Source organism: Propithecus coquereli, unplaced genomic scaffold (genome assembly GCF_000956105.1).
Source record: "Propithecus coquereli isolate 6110/MARCELLA unplaced genomic scaffold, Pcoq_1.0 Scaffold86, whole genome shotgun sequence".
NCBI lineage: Eukaryota > Metazoa > Chordata > Mammalia > Primates > Indriidae > Propithecus > Propithecus coquereli.
In genome coordinates, this window is record NW_012154840.1 from 2,797,892 (window position 1) to 2,818,247 (window position 20,356).

The window sequence follows — 20,356 nt, forward strand, 5'->3', positions numbered from 1 at the left end:
AGAGAGTAGAACGGTGGTTACAGGAAAGCGGGTAAGGAATGAGGAGATGTTGGTCAAAGGGTACGACATTTCAGTTATGTAAGATGCATAAGTTCTAGCATCTAATGTATAGCATGGGGACTGTAGTTAATAATACTGTACTATATACTCTATATTTGCTAAAAGAGTAGATTTTTTTTTGGTTTTGTTTTATGCTTTGGGTTTTTTTTTATTTCAGCATATTATGGGGGTACAGATGTTTAGGTTACGTATGTTGCCCTTGCCCCCCCCGCCTCCCTCCCCCCCTAAGTCCGAGTTTCAAATATGTCCATCCTTCGAGTGGTGCGCATTGCACTCTTTGTGTATGCAAATACCCGTCCCCTCCTCCCCCCCCTCCTCTCTCCCCCCTGCCCAACATTCAATAGATGTTATTCTTATATGTGCATTTGTGTGTTGATCAGTTAATACCAATTTGATGGTGAGTACATGTGGTGCTTGTTAAAAGAGTAGATTTTAAGTGTTCTCACCAAAAAAAGGTTTAAAAAATCACAGAATTATTAAACAATTACTATTTATCAGATACAAGAAATAAGTTTAAGAACAAAAAATAAAACGATGCCTTCCTTAATCGAATCCTGACCCTCTAGGCCTATCTTCCTCATAGGCTCATACATATTAACTGAATTATTCCTGTGAAGTATACAGATAATTGTTCTCTTCAGAGATTCTTAGACTTTTGAAGTGAGGAAGCTCATGAGACCATCAATTATTACCACTCCCCTCATTTATCAGACCATAAAACTAAGTTCCAGAAAGGGGAAGTGATTTTTTTGTATGTACTGTCACAAGTTAGCGTCTAAGTTGGAACTAGAAGCTCCCTTCCTGACTTCAGGCACAGTGCTCTCAGCAATGTTTCACAACTTTTATAAGTGCTGCACACTCTCTGCCTTGCCTTGACCACTAAAATTAAGCTACACACTGCTTTTGGGTCATCTTTTGTGAATCATCTCCAACTTTGTTGAGTTGTGCTTTCTTGGGCTCTTGCCCACTTTTTCACGGACTTTGAAAACTGGAGAAGGGCAAGCAGTTATGATCAAACAGATGCTTGGTTTAAGTATTTGTCCCATGTAGCACAAAGCCCAGTAGTTTATTTGGGACAAAGCTGCTGTCAAACATGCTGTCAGTCCAAAGTTTAATTAAGAATAAACATTTTTATTTAATGGAGACAACATGAATAACATGAGATTGAGATATAAGATTGTAAGTGAGAAATGATTCTAAACCATGTGTCCCTTTTAAACAGAAAGGATTAACTATTCAAACTACCCTACAAAGCATATAATGGACATATGAAAACGTAATTTACCCCAAAGCAAAAAAGTTGGTACCAATTTTAAAATCTTAGTAATTATGGTAATTCCAAACTGCAGAATACCATGAAGCCATTAAAAATAATAAGGTAATAAATTCACCTGTTAAAATAGAAACATATTTATAATAAAGTGTTAAGTGATAATAAAACAGGGTTTGAAAGAATATACAGTTGATCTTGAACTATGCAAGGGGTTAGGGGTGCCAACCCCTGTGTAGTCAAAAATCCACATATAACTTTTGATTCATCAAATGCTTAACTACTAATAGCCTACTGTTGCCTAGAAGCCTTACCAATAACATAAACAGTTGATTAACACATACTTTGTATCTTATATGTATTATAGACTATATTCTTACCATAAAGTAAGCTAAAGGAAAGAAAATGTTATTAAGAAAATCGTAAGGGGAGGAATATATTTACTGTTCATTAAGTGGAAGTGGATCATCATAGAGGCCTTCATCCTTATGTCTTCACATTGAATAGATTGAGGAAGGAGAAAAAAAGGGGTTGCTCTTGCTGTCTCAGGGGTGGCAGAGGTGGAAGAAGTAGCAGAGGTAGAAGAGGAGGCAGGAGAGGGAGGCACACTTGGTGTAACTTTTATTTTTAAAAAGTTGCATAAAATGGACCTGCACAGTTCAAACCTGTGGTGTTTAAGGGTCAACTGCATATGAAATTGAAGAAATTATAAATGGAAAAATATCCTGTACTCATAGATAGGAAGAATTAATATTGTTAAAATGTCCACACTACCCAAAGCAATATACAGATTTACTGCAGTCCCTATCAAAATCCCTATGGCATTTTTCACAGGAAAAAAAATCCTAAAATTTGTATGGAACCACAAAAGACCCTGAATAGCCCGAGCAATTCTAAGAGAAAGAAAACAATGTTGGAGGCAACACACTCCCTGACTTAAAATTATATTACAAAGCTATAATAATCAAAACAATATGGTACCAGCATAAAAAGAGACGCATAGACCAGTGGAACAGATAGAGGGCCCAGAAATAAGTCCAAACATACATGGTCAACTAATTTTTGAGAGGGGCACCAATAGGATGCAATGGAGAAAGAACAGTCTCTTTAATAAATAGTGGAGTTAATCGAGTCTTGAATGTTCATAGCAGCACAATTCACAATTGCAAAGATGTGGAAACAACCCAAGTGTCCATCAATACATGAGTGGATTAATAAACTGTGGTATATGTATACCATGGAGTACTATTCAGCTTTAAGAAACAATGGTGATATAGCACCTCTTGTATACTCCTGGATACAGCTGGAACACATTCTACTAAGTGAGGTATCCCAAGAATGGAAAAACAAGCACCACATGTACTCACCATCAAACCGGTATTAGCTGATCAACATCTAAGTGCACATGTAAGAATAACATGTATTGGATGTTGGGCAGGGGGAGGGGGAAGGGGGGAGGAGGGGACGGGCATATGCACAAACAATGAGTGCGATGCGCACCTCCAGGGGAATGGACACACTTGAAGCTTGGACTTGGGGGGGGGAGGGAGGGTAAGGGCATCATACATAACCTAATCATCTGTACCCCCATAACATGCTGAAATAAAAAAAAAATAGTGGAGTTAAAACTAGATTTCCACATGCAAAAGAATAAAATTTGACTCTTACATCATACACACAAAAATCAAATCAAAATGGATAAAAGGCCTAAATGTAAGACCTAAAGCCATAAAACTCCTAGAACAAAACAGGGAAAAAAGTCCTTGACACTGGCCTTGGCAATAATTTTTTTCGATATCACACCAAAAGTTCAGGCTACAAAGGCAAAGAATAAATAAATGGGACTACATCAAACTAAAAAGCTTTTTGCACAGCAACAGAAACAATCAACAAAATGAAACAGCAGCCTATAGATTGGGGAAACTATTTGTAAACCATATATCTGATAAGGGATTAATATTCAAATTTTGTTTTTTAAAAACTCATGTAACCCCATTGTAAGAAAACAAATAATCTGATTTTAAAATAAGCAATGGTCCTAAATAGATGTTTCTCCAAGGAAGACATAAAAATGGCTAACAGATATATGAAAAGGTGATCACTTCATACCCATTAGGTTGGCTCCTATCAAAAAGACAAGAGATAACAAGTTGGTGAGGATGTGGAGAAAAGGGAACCCTTGTATACTCTTAGTAGGAATGTAGATTGGTGCAACATGGAAAACAGTATGGAAGTTCCTAAAGAAGTTAAAAACGGAACTACCATGTGACCCAGCAATCCCTCTTCTGTGCATATAACCCTCAAAAATCAAACTACCTCATAAAGATACCTGCCCTCAAACAGCCCTATTAAAAAGTAGGTAAAAGACATGAACACAAACTTTTCAAAAGAAGATAGACTAATGGTCAACAAACAATATGAAAAAATTCTCAACATCTCTAATCATCAGTGAAATGCAAATCAAAACCACAATGAGATATCTATTCCACATGACATCCCTTAATAACTTTCTACTGGAAGGAATCTTAAAGATAGTCTGGTCCAGAGATGGCAAATATGCTACATGTCCTGGGCCAGCTCTAATTAATTGGTAGTAGCTTCTGGAATGTTACATTGAGAAGAATAACAAAGAGCTTCTGAGTTCAGTGGGTAAAGGCAATAACACCCTCACTCTTATAGATGACAGAAGAGACCTAGATGAAAGTAATTTGACCCAGGCTCATACAGTTATCTAGTTATTTAGAAGTAGAAATAGAAGTAAAAGAACTTGACTCCAGAACAATATACTTGTCACTGTACTATATTATATTCTACTCATTGTAGAAATTATTTTCAAATTAAATCTCAGGATATACATGAGAAAGTACAAAGCAGGGCACACCAATCAGATGTGATTTCAAGAGTGCCTGGAAGGCTCAGAACCCCAAAAACATCTCTCCTTTACCAGTTGGTTTGTGTCCAAAATCCCACATGTCAGAGTTCCATTCCTTCAATTTAAAGCTTTAATCCCCATGAAAACGTCACTGCTCCCTCCCCTTCCTGGGCCTTTTATCCTTTTTTCCATGTTTAGCAAATTCTCTGTTATTCAGGACATTAAAGGAATTGGGGATGGGGGAGGACAATCTGACATTCTGCCTCAATGAGAGTGCACATATTGTTTCATAACAGTTCAAAAAATTAGAATATAATAAAATACTCAAGACTGAGACAAAAGTCATCTTCCTTTGCTCCTTCAGAAGGAAGTATACTTGGGATACTTGTAAGTTATATTTTCATATAAGTAGAGTCATGACAAACTCCATTTCTCCTACCTGGATTGCTCCTGCCGTCTTCTTGAGTAGTGAGGACATATACACAAAGAAAACTTAGAAATAGCTGTTGGAGTAGGGCTTTGTCAATTTTGTGAGGAGGGCTAGGTCTGGAGAAGATCAGAGGGTAGTCCTGGAAGCTTGTGTGGTTTGAGTAGATTTCATGGAGAGGGAGTGACTTGAGATAGGCCCTAAAGGACTTGGAAGATCAAGATCAGTTTGTGGTCAAATAACATCTCCCTTCTCCCAAGAAAGCAGGGAACACTACAGTAATGCTAGAGCACTAGACAGGGTTTTCACTGATGGAAGTATGTCACCATTATCTCTTTCTTCCCTGGAAAAGTAGAAATTATGTAAGCTATCCCAGAGATCATTGGTCTGAATACTGCCCAAGAAGGCTCCGTTTGGGAATAAAGAAAAGATAATAATAATCATCAAATTAAAAGAGCCCTCATATTCCCAAGGTGGGATGCTACTCATGTCATTTCCATTGATGACAGATGGAGGTCTAGATTTATCAGGAATTTCCTCAGTCATCTCCCTTGGTAACCTAAAAAGGTATTTGACAACCTAACCAGTTACCAAGGTTTAGTTTCTGTATAATTTAACACCCCCCCACATACACATACACTGTCTTTTCATATCTGATATAGTGAGATGAAGTAAAACCCATTGCCTGAATGTGACAGTGAGTCAAAGTGTTCACGAAATCACTTATCACCAGTGAGAATGGCCTTTATCAAAAAGTCCCAAAACAATAAATATCAGCGTGGTTGCGGAGAGATGGGCACACTCATACACTGCTGGTGGGACTGCAAACTTGTACAACCTCTGTGGAAAGCAACATGGAGGTCTCTCAAAGAGATACAAGTAGAACTACCATTTGATCCAGCAATCCCATTACTGGGCATCTACCCAAAGGAAAAAAAGACATTCTACAAAAAAGACATCTGCACTAGAATGTTTATAGCAGCACAATTCGCAATTGCAAAGATGTAAAAACAACCCAAGTGCCCATCAATACATGAGTGGATTAATAAAATGTGATATATGTATACCATGGACTTCTACACAGCCACAAAAAACAATGGTGATATAGCACCTCTTGTATTATCCTGGATAGAGCTGGAACCTATTCCACTAAGTGAAGTATTCCAAGAATGGAAAAATAAGCACCACATGTACTCACCAGCAAATTGGTTTTAACGGATCAACACTTAAATGCACATATAGTAATAACATTCATTGGGTGTCAGACAGATGGAAGGGGTGAAGAGGGGATGGGTATATGCACACCTAATGGGTGCGGCGCACACCATCTGGGGGATGGACACGCTTGAAGCTCTGACTCTGATGGGGCAAAGGCAATATATGTAACCTAAACATCTGTACCCCCATAATATGCTGAAATAAAAAAAATTTAAAAAGTTTCTGCACAGCCAGGGAAATAATCAACAGAGCAAATAGACAACCTACAGAATGGGAGAAAATATTCAAAAACTATACATCTGATAAAGGACTAATAACCAGAATCTACAAAAAACTTAAGCAAGTCAGCAAGAAAAAATCAAACAACCCCATCCACAAGTGGGAAAAAGATATGAACAGAAGGTTTTCAAAAGAAGGTAGACAAATGGCCAATAAACATAGGAAAAATGCTCAATTTCACTAATATTCAGGGAAATGCAAATTAAAACCTCAATGAGATGTCACCTTACCTCAGTCAGAATGGGTTTTACTAAAAAGTCCAAAACCAACAGATGCTAGCATGGATAAAGAGAGAAAGGTATGCTTCTACACTGTTGATGGGACTGCAAATTAGTACAACCTTTAGGGAAAACAGTATGGAGATTCCTCAAAGAACTAAAAGTCAACCTACCATGTGATCCAGCAATCTCACTACTGGGTATTTACCCAAAGGAAAAGAAGTCATTTTATCAAAAAGACACCTGCATGTGAATATTTATTGTAATACAATTCACAATTGAAAAGATGTGGAATCAACCCAAAGGCTAATCAATTCATTAGTGGATTAACAAAATGTGTTATATGTACACCGTGGAATAATACTCAGCCATTAAGAAGGATGAATTAATGCCTTTTGCAACAGTTTGTATGGACCTGGAGACTGTTATCCTGAGTGAAGTATCTAAATAATGGAAAAGCAAATACCACATGTACTCATTATTAAACTGGAACTAAGTGACAAGCACACAAGAGCACAGAGAGAAGTAAAACTCAGTGGAAATCAAACAAGTGGGAGTAGGGAGGTGAAGGTTGGCAAAAACCTAAATGATGAATACAATGAACACTCTTATGGCACAGAAGCAATCCATGTAACCAAAACATTTGTACCCCCATAATACTTTGAAATTAAAAAATAAAAACATTTCTTGGAAAGTTGGTGCAGAGAAAAAAAGGCAAATCTTGGGGGGAAAGGGGGCCCTAAGTGTAATCAGCCCTACACAGCTTTCCTGAGAAAATTCATACATTATTATTCAGAGTTGCAATTTAGTAGTAAGGAACTTCAGTGGGCAAGAATTCATTTAGCAGGATACTAACTCCACCACAGGTACTAATAAAGTCAGGTTTCTGGAACTTAAAGGTTGAAAATCAAACCTTAAAACAGATATGACTGCAGAAAGGCCTGCAAAGGGTCTGCTGTGGACTTCTTCTGTGCAGAGCCCTTCAGAAGGCAGGTAGAGGGAGAGGGGTGTATTAGACAAATACAAGACCCAGAACCTGCTTTGTAGGAGTTTATACTTCAATTAGAGAGACAAGATATAAACAGAGAATGTTAACTGTACAACAAGGCAGGTTGAATCTTGAAGTGGCCTCTAATTACAAAACACACTAGCAAATAAATTTTCATATACTTGAAGGCAAGTGTTAAAATGTCTTCTCTACCTTTTGCCCACAAGAATGCATAATACTGATTTCTTTTAGATATTCTAAACCTCCATATTCATGTCATTCCTTCCCATAAGTGATTTTTATTCTTTGACTCTTAAGCGTTGTGATAGTCCTACAGGGCCTGAGCTTCACTGATGCAAAATAAAAAGCATATCTCAATTAACCAGCTCTTTCCCAAATTTACATAACTCTAAACCCCTCTATATTTTCCTTTAGATAATAAGAAGAAATATTGCATTGGGGACAAGAGCATAGGCTTGGAATCAAACACAGCAGGGTTTTAGTCCAAGCTCTGCTGTGTGAGCCTTAATGAAGTTACTTAACTTCTCTGAACCTCACTTTCTGCATACTTACAATGTGAATTATAATAATACCAAAAAATTAGGTGCTTTGGTTACCACAATGCCTGGCACATAGTAAGTGCACCATAAATGGTAGTCATTATTATTATTTTGCTAGTACAGCAAGCTCACTTCATTAATTTAGTAAAAATAAATGAATTAGAGACTTTCTAAGATATATTGTCAACTCCACACTTATGCAAACACTGGCTGGCCCTCTTTCATCTCCATCAGACTACATGAGGATTGCTCTTCAATGCTCCAGAGACCTTGATTCATTAGAATTATCCAACCGCAAGACTGCTTAAGGCATAAATGAAGGCTTTTTAAATGAAGGTTTTCTGCTTGCACCCTTAGTTACAAAACCTTTTTCTTACCAAAGCATCTCAATTAATCAAATTTGAGTATATAAAAAGATAATGTCTTATCAGCACTTTGGAAGAAAGAACCCAGGTTTTGGAGCCACACAGAGCAGAGTTTGAGTCCTGGTTTCAACTTTAGCTTGTAGCCTTGGAAAATTTGTTTCAGAAAATTACCTAATGTCTCTGAACTTTTCCCATTTCCTGAGCCTCAAATATTAATAACGATAATAAGGCCTAACTCAAGGGTTGGGAGAATCAAATGAAATCACATTTTTAAAGGTGATTTGTCACATTTGTCAAAGCCTCAGCATGTAATAGTCACTTTGCAAATGTCCATTACCTCACCCCTCTTTCTGAAGTCTTGCATGTTTTCTCCTTTGGTTAGAGGCTTGATGTGAACTGAAGAACTGGGAAACATGCAGATTTGGGATGGGTGTTAAATCAAAGTGTGTGAAGTGAGTACACAGGATATAGTTAAGACTAGACAGAAATGCAGAATGATCCCAAGCTGTTTTGAAGATTGAGCTGAAGCAGACCTAAAGATAAAGGTTGTGTGGATGAAACTATTTCTTGGATAGAGGAAAGGATGATTAGCATTGCTGTCCTTGTCCGAAAGAATCTAAGCCATGTATGAATGGAACAATGCAGGGCAGGTAATTTTGGAGGGCGTAAATTAGAAGAGGGAGGCAAAAGCTCTGATGGGAAGTCAAAGGTATCTGTATTGGAAACCCAGTCTGCCACTTACTAAATGACTTCAGGCAAGTTAATGAAACTCTTTCAGCCTAAGTTTCCTCATCTGTAGAGTGGAGGTAAGACCTTACAGATTCACTGTGAGAGTAAATGGAAAACATGTAAAGTGTTTAGCACAGTACATGGCACATAGTATTGTGGACAAATAGCAGCAGATGCCAGGAACACAGATGGCAAGGACATAGTCCTAGGTGAGACACAGAAGTGGTACCAGGAATTGAGGGCCAGTCCTTGAAAAGGAGGCCAGGAAAGTGCCAAAAATGTCTTTAATTTTACAAATTGGCTTCAGTTAGGCTCTGGCATTTTGTTTTCGGAGCAAGGCCAGGCCAATCATATATAATACTATTACCTATCCACTGGAACTCAATGTAGTTCTCCAAGGAAGACCGATAGTTGCTGAGTAGTGGAGAGCTTGGAGTTAAGAAAGAAACAAGTTCATGAGTGGATTAACAAAATGTGGTGTGTATACCACAGCATACTACTCAGCCATAAAAAGGATAAATTAATGCCTTTTGCAGCAATTTGGAAGGAACTGGCGACCATTATCCTGAGTGAAGTATCTCAAGAATGGAAAAACAAACACCACATGTATTCTCTGATAAATTGGAACTAACCAATGGGCACACAAGTACACAGAGGAAAGTAAAAGTCATTGTAAATCAAGCAGGAGTGAATGGGGAGGAAGGGAAGGGCAAAAACCCACCTAACAGGTACAATGAACACTATTCGGTTGATGGGCACATTTATCACCCTGACTCAAGCCATGTATCAAAAAAAATCTATAGCTCCTTAATATTTTGAAATAAAAAAAGAAAAAAGTCAATTCCGAAAGGTAAAAGAAAAAAAATAATAAATAAATCTCCAGCAATAATTTAAAAAAAAAAGAAATTTGGAGGATTAGGAAAGACTGATGAAAACTCCAGGAAAAGAGGACAAAGATGTTACCAGGGGTTGGTGGGGATTGCTTCTCTAGTCAACCAAGCACAGGGAAAGGCTCTATTATTGTCTTCAAGTAGGATAACACAGAACAACTTGTAAAGATGGCAATTTTCTAATAACCATGGGCATTATATTTGTTCAAATTGAGCTGCTAGGGGTTTAATGCTCTTAGGGCAATTTTCCTTTTAAAAGAAGACAAAGGAAGGTACTCTTAACACAGGGCCTAGATCCCAAATGATGAAATTTCAGGCATTATGGAGGAATTAGTTTAAAGCAAACCATCCTGACCTATCCACCTACCACACTGACAACAGTGCCCATGCCAAATACCAGTTTTCTGTATATGTATACAGTTGTACAAAGCAATTTCCAATTTCAATCCACAGTCATATCCAAGCTCCCTTGAAGTTGACATCCTAAGCCAAATTGCCTAGAGCTACTATGGGAATAACACTTCAGAAAGTGTGAAAAAAACAAAAGCCTTGATTTTTACACGGGATGAAATCTTAATTTCAGAAAGCAGTACTGAGGCACCATAACAAAACCACCTACTCAGAATAGTTTCTTGTTTTGACTTCCTATGCAGCCTTTATCTAGTAATCAGCCCAATGATTGTGAAATTAAATTTTTAAAAAAGGAACCATACTCACTGGGTCGTAGCCATAAGATCTTAGATACATGATTTTCATATTCACAGCTCAGTGAAAACACAATCCTTATCTTCAGAGTTAATATTTGAGGAAAGTAGGAAACTTAATCCATAAAATGTCTCTGAGAGGTGATATCTCACCACCATCATCATCATCCAGTCCCAGCTGCACGGTAGTTCTAGCCCAGGAACAAATAAACAAACAGAAAATCTTTTCTTACAGCACTATGTGTGTCCATTGGTAAATAGGCAGAAGAACCTTGGTCAGATGTCTATGAGGTCTTCCTCTTCCACCACTGGTTAGTATTGTGTAATGATAAGTACATTTAAAAGGTAAGTTAAAAAGAAAACAAATATTTATGTTTGGTTTTGTGAAATTTGGAAAGATGTTAAACCGAAATTATTTCTTTATTTGATAAACAATGGAGAGAGGGAGAGAGAGATCAAAAAATTTAATCAACACCAGTGTAGGACCTCATGTGAATAAACCCAAACAATTTCATATTAGAGACAAAAGAGAAAAATTATAACCACTACTTCCCATTAAAAAGCTTCCAATCAAATACGGAGATGAGAGATGTGATGTAGGGGGACAAGAATAGAAACAATTATAATTGTAATGTAAGGCATAATGAAATAAGTGGCACAATAGTGGTACAAACTGATTGCTATTGTGGAGCAGAAAAGGTATCAATTCCAACTGGAGGAATCAAGAACAGCCTCACCAAAGTAGTGAGAGTATCCCAACTAATCCCTCAAATATAAGTAGGATTTAGGTAAGTAAAAGAAGAATATTGGAAACAGAACCAGCAAAGACATGGATGTTTATAGAATATTTGTAGGGCAGCAGTGAGAAGAATGAAAATAAGGGGCTGGCAAGGTGCATGGGCAGTGAAAGTTTATAAGCCAGAGTATTTGTTTGGTTGAAGTGGATCTAAAGGGGAAGGAAGGCTAACTTCCTATTGAAGTGGTCAGGGAAGGCAAGGCTTGTCTGAATGAATGACTGACCATTAAAATATTGTCCCGTACAACCTACAGAATGGGGGGAAAATATCTGCAAACTATCCATATGACAAGGGATTAATAACTAGGATATATAAGGAACTCAAACAACTCAATAGTAAAATAATAAATAATCCAATTGTAAAATGGGCAAAAGATCTGAATGGACATTTCCCAAAAGAAGACATACAAATGGCCAACAAGTATATGAAAAAATGCTTAACATCACGAATTATCAGGGAAATAAAAAGCAAAACCACAATAAGATATCATCTCACCTCAGTTAGAATAGCTTTTATCAAAAAGACAAAAAAAAAAAAACTATGCTAGCAAGGATGTGGAGAAAGAGGAATGCTCATACACTGTTGGTGGGAATATAAATTAGTACAGCCCCTATGGAAAAGAGTATGGAGATTTCTACAAAAAATAGAACTACCATTTGACCCAGAAATCCTACTGCTGGATATCTACTGAAAGGAAAAGAAATCACTATATCAAATGGCTACCTGCACTCACATGTTTAGTGTAGCACTATTCACAACAGCAAAGATATGGAATCAATCTAAGTGTACCTCAACAGATGAATGGATATAGAAAACATGGTACCTATACACAATGGAATATTATTCAGCCATAAAAAAGAATGAATTTATGTCATTTGGAGCAACATGGATGGAACTGGAGGTCATTATGTTATGTAAAAAAGCCAAGCACATAACGACAAATATTGCACATTCTCACTCATATGTGAGAGCTAAAAAAGTGGATCTCATGGAGGTAGAAAGTAGAATGGTGGTTACCAAAGGCTGGGAAGGATAGGGAGGGAGGTGGGGATAAAGAGAAGTTGCTTAATGGGTGCAAACATACAGTTAAATAGAAGGAATACGATCTAGTGTTCAATAGTACAGTAAGGAAATTAGAGTTAATAATTTATTGCATATTTCAAAATAGCTAGAAGAGAAGAATTGCAATGTTCCCAACACAAAGAAAAGATAAATGTATGAGGTAATAAATATCCCAATTAGCCTGATTTGATCATTATACATTGTACACATGTATAAAATATCACATGTACCCCCAAAATATGAAAACTATTATAAATAAATAAAAAATACTTTTAAAATATTGTCTCATGTGCTTCCTATTTTACTGAATATATCATGAATAAGAAGACAAATATAGTAGGGAGTGACAGTTAAGAGTAAGGGGTTTCTCTTGGAAGTGATGAAAATGTTCCAATATTGATTTCAGGGACAGTTATACAACTCTGTGAATATACCAAAAAAGTATTGAATTGTATACTTTAAATGGTTAAATTGTGTGGTATGTGAATTATATCTCAATAAAGCGGTCACTAAAAAAAATATACATTTTAAGAACATCTACCACCATCCTACTAATGTTTCTAGTGGAGAAAAAATGCAATTGCAAGTTGAAGACTAAGAAATTGAGAGCTAGGGAAGATGTCAAAAAGAGATCCTTACACAAAGCTTTCTTACAATGTATTGATTTATAATCACTATGGAATTTAATATGGGAAAGAAACTATTGTGAAACAAAAAGAAGAGGGAATGAAAAGGAGGCTTTTTCTCTCTAGGTGTCCATTTCCACGTTTGTTTAAAGGTGAACATAATTGCTGCTATAATTTTCTTCTAACAGTGTTATACAAATCAACTAATATAATATATTTGAAAATTTTTTGAAAAATATACATACACAGTGTATGTATACATTCCATAGAAACGTAAGGGGTTATTATTGTTTGGATCTGATGGAGGTCTTCCTCAGCTGCTGCCAACCTAAGAGAGTCCCCTTTCACTCACCACATTCAAGATGACCCACTTTTGTTTATTTCATGCCTGAGGAGGGCTTGCATTTTGGATCTACCTCTAAACCCCTCAGAAGAGCCCCAGAAATCTTAACTTTGAAAACCTCTGCTGACACATCCTATAAGAATGGAGCTCTGTACTCATATGAAAGTTTCATACACGAGATCCTATATAAGTCCTAGGACAGAAAAGGACTGACAGCAGCAGGAAGTCTTGGAGTACCTCTGTCTTAGGAGTAAAGGAGAAGCAATAATTGATTGCCGCCTAGGCTTGGCCCAGGCCAACCAAGACAGATAAGGAGTCCCTCTTCAGAGACCTATTTTAACCCCAGCTTATTGTTAAACTGCTCACCTGCCCTTGTTGTCAGAATTGTTTAAAGAACCCCATAGAAGATAACCCCACAAAATTAGGACACCCCACCTCAAATGACCCTTAAATAATGAAAGCCCTTTCCTACATTCATGCAGTTACTATTTGCTATAGGAGACCTAGGAAAGAGGACTGTCTGTCCATCTCTGGCTGCTCTGCCTAACATAAGGATCTGTAAATACTAAAAACTCTTGAACTCTCACATTGCAATTGTGTCGTTGAAGCCACACCCACAATCTCATCCCTGACTGCAAGGGGCCCATGCAGGTGGATCCATTGCTAGTGTTCTTTGGGCCACTGGTGGTTGCTGGGAACAGTAGCTACCAGCTAAGTAGAAAAAAATAACTTGAAAAGAGTCATTCAAAACAAGGAAAGGGAAGCAGAATAGATAGCCCATAAATAAGCTGTGTTCGCCTCTGAATAGACCAAACATCACTACCATACCCACCCTTTCCCACTTTCCAATCCTTAATTTCTTTATTTGTTTGACACACATTTACTGAAGTAGGGCCTTTTGTTATACAGAGATGAATAAGAAATATACATATGTAGACTTACTATTAGTGAAGTCTGCCTTTGATACAACCCAGAAAGAAGTTCCTATTTTGTGTCCCATTCCCAAAAGACCTTGCTTTCACAAAGCTAACAAACAAATCTCCACTAGACTGTGGGCTTGAAAGCACTGGGACATTGTCTTACTTGTCTTTGGTTTCCTCAACATCTAAACTAGTAGGGGTCTGGCTACACATATTTGGTGCTGAAGACATGTCTGTACAATTAAAAATGGATGTGAAATAATTTTTAAATGAGAGGCATTATGTGAGACAATTTATGTACGTTATTTCATTTCATCCTCCCAACAATTCAGAATTTTTCCATGAATTTGCCATGAAAACTAGAGGTAGCTAAGCCAGAAATTTGGTGGCTGCAGTTTTTAAACCTCACCATAACTTAGACCAACTGCATAATCATGACTACATTCACAAACTTTACTCACTGATAATTTTCCTATCAAACATGCAGAGTCTGGTATATCTGAAACTGAATGAGTATGAAAAGTTACTCCAACATCAATCTCAAAGTAATAACCCATTAAACTTCATACAACGAATTTATACCAACAACTTTGCTCCAAAAGGGCATCAAAGCAGCTGCAATAATCCCTTACATTTGTGTGGTCCTTTCCAAGGTGATTTCACATACATTATCTTATTTGATCCTTGGCAGCACCAGCTCTATTGAGTAAATATGGGTGATATCACCATTCTCATTTCACAAAAAATTGTAAACTGAAGCAGAGAGGTGAATTAACTTGCTCAGTGGCCCTCAAATCATAGGTAGTGAGACTGAAACTTTATAAAGTCCTATTGGTTTTCTCCATGTCAACGGGAGGCTTCTTTGTGTATATATTAAACCTGAAAATAGACAACAGATATGGCACCTAGCTTACATTTTGTCATCTGCAAATAGAAAGAAAGAGTACCTTGGAGATTTTGTTTTAATTTATAAATGTCAATCATTTTAATGTTCATGGCATAAAAATATAGTATCTGGAAAACATGTAGAAAACATATACATAAACCATGTTAAATAGAAAAATTTTCTTTTTAAATTGATTAAACAGACAACTGATTCAATATCTATCTCTGGAAGACTCTTACTTTACAGAATTTCCTAGTCTTCTGTGCCTGTATATTCCAGTATCCCTTATTTCTTGCTATGCTATGGTGTATCTGCCATGTTTCTACATCTCCAATCAACATAATCTGGTCAAAAATGCAGCAACTTTCATAAATTTTAGGGGGTGAAATATGGACCAAATCAGAAAAAAATTCTTTTTTTTATTTTTAATTATTATGGGTACATAATAATTATATATTCTTAGGGTAAATGTGATATTTTGATACATGTGTAATAATCAAATCAAGATATTTGGGTATCTAACACCCCAAGCATTTATCATTTCTATGTGTTAGGAAAATTCCAATTCCACTCTTTTAGTTATTTTAAAGTATACCATAACTTATTGTTGACTATAGTTACTCTGTTGTAATGTTAAATATTGCTCATTCTATCTATATTTTTGCACCCATTAACCATCCCCACTTTATTCCCCCCTCCCTGGTACACCCTTCCCAACCTCTGGTAACCATCGTTCTACCCTCTGTCTCCATTAGATCAATTGTTTTAATATTTAGCTCCTACATATGAGTGAGAACATGAGAGGTTTGTCTTTCTGTGCTTGACTTATTTCACTAAACATAATGTTCTCCAGTTCCATCAATGTTGTTGCAAATGGCAAGATTTCATTCTTTTTATGGCTACATAATATTCCATTGTATATGAATACCACAACTTCTTTATCCATTCATCCACTGATGAACACTTAGGTTGATTCCAAATCCTGGCTATTGTGAATAGTGCTACAATAAACATGGGGATGAAGATATCTTTTTGATATACTGATTTCCTTTCTCTTGAATATTATATACCTAGCAGTGGGTTTGCTGGGTTATATGGTAGTTTCATTTTTAGTTTTTTGAGGAACCTCCATACTGTTCTCCACAGTGGTTGCACGAATTTACAGTCCCACCAACAGAGTACTAGTGTTCCGCTTTCACCATATCCTCAACAGTATTCTTTGTTGCCTTTTTGATAAAAGCCATTTTAACTGGGGTGAGATATCTCATTGTAGTTTTGATTTGCATTTCTCTGATGACTAATGATGTTGAGAATTTTTTCATATACCTACTGGCCATTTGTATGTCTTCTTTTGAAAAATATCTATTCAGATCTTTACCATTTTTAATAAGATTATGTGATTTTTTTCCTGTTGAGTTGTTGGAGCTCCTTTTTTATTCTAGTTATTAATCCCCTCTCAGATGGGTAGTTTGCAACTATTTTCTTCCATTCTGCGGGATGTCTCTTCACTTTGTTGATTGTTTCTTTTGCTGTGCAGAAGCTTTTTAGCTTGATGTGGTCCCATTTGTCTAATTTTGCTTTGGTTGCCTGTGTTTTGGGGGTATTACTCAAGAAGTCGTTGCCCACATCAATGTCCTGATGCATTTCCCAGATGTTTTCTTTTAGAGTTTCATAGTTTCAAGTCTTTTATATTTAAGTCATTAATTCATTTTTATTTTATTTTTATATATGGAGAGAGATAAAGGTCTAGTTTTAATCTTCTGCATATGAATATCTAATTTTCCCAGAACCATTTATTGAAGAGACTGTCCTTTCCCCATTGTATGTTCTTGGCACCTTTGTTGAAGGTAAGTTTACTACAGATGTATGGGTTTACTTCTGAGTTCTCTATTCTGTTACATTGGTGTATGTGTCTGTTTTTGTGCCAGTACCATGCTATTTTGGTTACTATAGCTCTGTAGTATAATTTGAAGTCAGGTAATGCGATTCCTCCAGTTTTGCTATTTTTGCTCAGGATGGCTTTGGCTATTCTGGGTCTTTTGTGGTTCCATATGTATTTTAGGATTATTTTTTCTGTTCCTGTGAAAAATGTCATTGGTATTTTGATGGGGATTACATTGAATCCATAGATTGCTTTGGGTAATATGGACATTTTAACAATATTGATTCTTTCAATCCATGTGTGTGGAATATCTGTCCATTTCTTCGTGTCCTCTTCAATTTCTTTCATCAATGTTTTATAGTTTTCATTGTAGAGATCTTCCACTTCTTTGGTTAAGTTTATTCACAGGTATTGTATTTTATTTGTAGCTATTGTAACTTGGATTACTTTCTTGGTTTCTTTTTCAGATTGTTTACTGTTAACATATAGCAATGCTACTTATTTTTGTATGTTGATTTCGTGTCCTGCAACTTCATTGGATTTGTTCATCATTTCTAATAATTTTTGGGTAGAGTCTTTAGGTTTCTCAAGATATAATATCATATCCTATGCAAATAAGGATAATTTTACTTCTTCCTTTCCAATCTGGATGTCCTTTATTTCTTCCTCTTGTCTGATTGCTCTAGCTAGAACTTCCAGTATTATGTTGAATAACAGTGGTGAAAGTGGGCATCCTTGTATTGTTCCAGATCTTAGAGGAAAGGCTTTTAGTCTCTCCCTATTTAGTATGATACTAGCTGTGGGTCTGCCATATATATCTTTTATCATGTTGAGGTATATTCCTTCTATACCCAGTTCTTTCAAGAGGTTTTTTTTTTATCATGAAGGGATGTCGAATTTTATCTAATACTTTTTCCACGGAGTAGTTGGGGAATGTAGAACTGTTGGACTTTTTGGAAGAATTGGGTCTGAGCTCCCTGTCAATATCTACTTCTGCTCTTCATCTTGAAAGTATTGGGCTCAACTGGATATGTACTGCATGAATATTTCATTATTTACTTTGATTATTCATATGTTAATCATGCTCTAAATGCTATTAGCTCAAGAGAAACCCAGCATCCAGTAATTTAAAAATCTTACCCTGTGGAAGAAAGCCTAAAGGGGAATTAGTGTTGGTTGGCAGACTCACCAGAGTTTGGACTTGTAGGCAACAGGAATAGGCCAAGCTGAGTGGATTAGTAATTTTTCAGACATAGGAGAGTGTTGTACCTGGCCCATATGGGGAAGTAGGAAGTTCTTGGTTACCAGGAGGTGGTATATGCCATCTGTGTAGAGAAGGGGCTCTGAACTAGGGCCTATATATGGTGTTAAAGTGGACTAGGAATGGGATAAATCCATCTGACTATCATACAATGGACATAGTAGTAGTTGGCATTTTGTCTTAATAAAGATTCCAACTGTTCTTTAAAGGATAGTAAACTTGGAGAGGAGTTGATCTTGGCTGGCTGGACTATCCAGGACAGAATTTTTCTCAGTTTCTGGGTGAAGGCTCTTGCCAATGGACATGTTACACTCCAAAAGTTTATGAGGTCTTCTGAGACTCAAAACTACTAAAAGGTAAACAACCTTAAGTTCATTCATTCATTTGTTTGACGAATATTTATTAAGTACCTATTATGTGTGATGTAATGCACTAGGTTTAGAGAATAAGTAAATGAATATAAATAATTCCTCAAGTAGCCCAAGTGGAGAGATAGACACATATATATATAAAGTATAAAAATAATTATAATAGACACCTATACAGAAAGCTGTAGGAATATAGATGAGATCATCATGACTTTTCAGAAAAGATGATGCTTAAGCTGAATATTAAAGGATATGTAGAGCTTTCCACAAAGATAAAGTAGGGGAAAAGTTTCCTGGGGAAGGTAAATATGTCCTTCATTGGGAGATTTGTAGTTGTTTTAATATGTTTAGAACTAAGGGTGAGGATGACCGAGAAGCATGAAGCTAAAAAAGTGTAGAAGAAGTAGATCATGAAGGATCCAGCTGATTTGAAAGCTTTGAAGTTTATTCTGAAGGCAGTGGTGACTCACTAAGGATCTTATGCAGATTTTCAATTGGTCCAAGGATGGATGTAAACTGGGGAAAAATAAGAGGTTGAAAAGATCACGTATAAACCTTAATGCTATAATAATAGACCAGGTAAGAAATTAAAGAGACCTCACTAGTAAAATCAAGGATAGATAGAAGCAAGTAGATTTAAGAAATGTTTAGAGGCAAAAAAGACTAGAAATGAAGTGAGAATCAGAGAACAGAATTATGGATGATTCCCCCAGGCTGCTGTCTTGGCAAATTGTGAATAGTGGTGCCATTCTTTGAGAAAGACACTATGGGTAATGGGGTAACAAGAAGATTATGATTTCAGTTTCAAACGACTTGAGTTTAAGATGCCTATAGGACATCTAGAAACACGTGTCCAGGTGGCAGCTATGTATATATAGCTTTGATTCTCAAAAAAAAAAGGGGGGTCTGAGCTGGAGATAACAGTTTTGGGAGTCACCAGCACATAAGCATTAGTTAAAGCTATGGAAGTAGATTATATTTCCTTCTGGAAAGGGTTCAGAATGGGAAGAGATAAGGATTAAAAAAAAAGAATCCTATAGAACACCTCCATTTATGGGACAGTCAGAAGAAAAGAAATCAGCAAGGAGAAAGATGTCAGAGGGATAGGAAGAAAGTTTGATGTGATGGAAAACCAAGGAAGGAAGAATTTAAAGAAGGAAGTGATAAAGTTTCAAATGCCCCAGGGATGTCATATATGAAAATAGCTGATGTAATTTTCAAGTAACCTAAATGTTAAAATTTAAGAGAATGGCTAAATAAATTATGGCATAAACTGACATTTAGGAAGGGGGCAAGATGATGAACTACAGACATTGTTTGCCAGACCATCATGGAGGGAAGATAGGATTTCAGATAAAGGAGAGGGGAGAAGAGACCCAGATCAGGTATAGATCATAGAGAGAGGTGCCAGAACTTGCCAGGGAACTCACAGAAAAAAAATTGTAAAGCAGAGAATGAAAAAGATGAAGGAAAGAAGATATTGATAAGGATCAAACCCAGAGAGGCTCAGAGCCCAGTAAAAGGGAAAGGATAGATTCCCCTCTCCCTCCCACGAGACTTTGGTGACCAGCAGGCCACCAAGTTTGTTGGAGTCTTTTGCACCCCCATGAGCCCAGGCACAGTGGCAAACA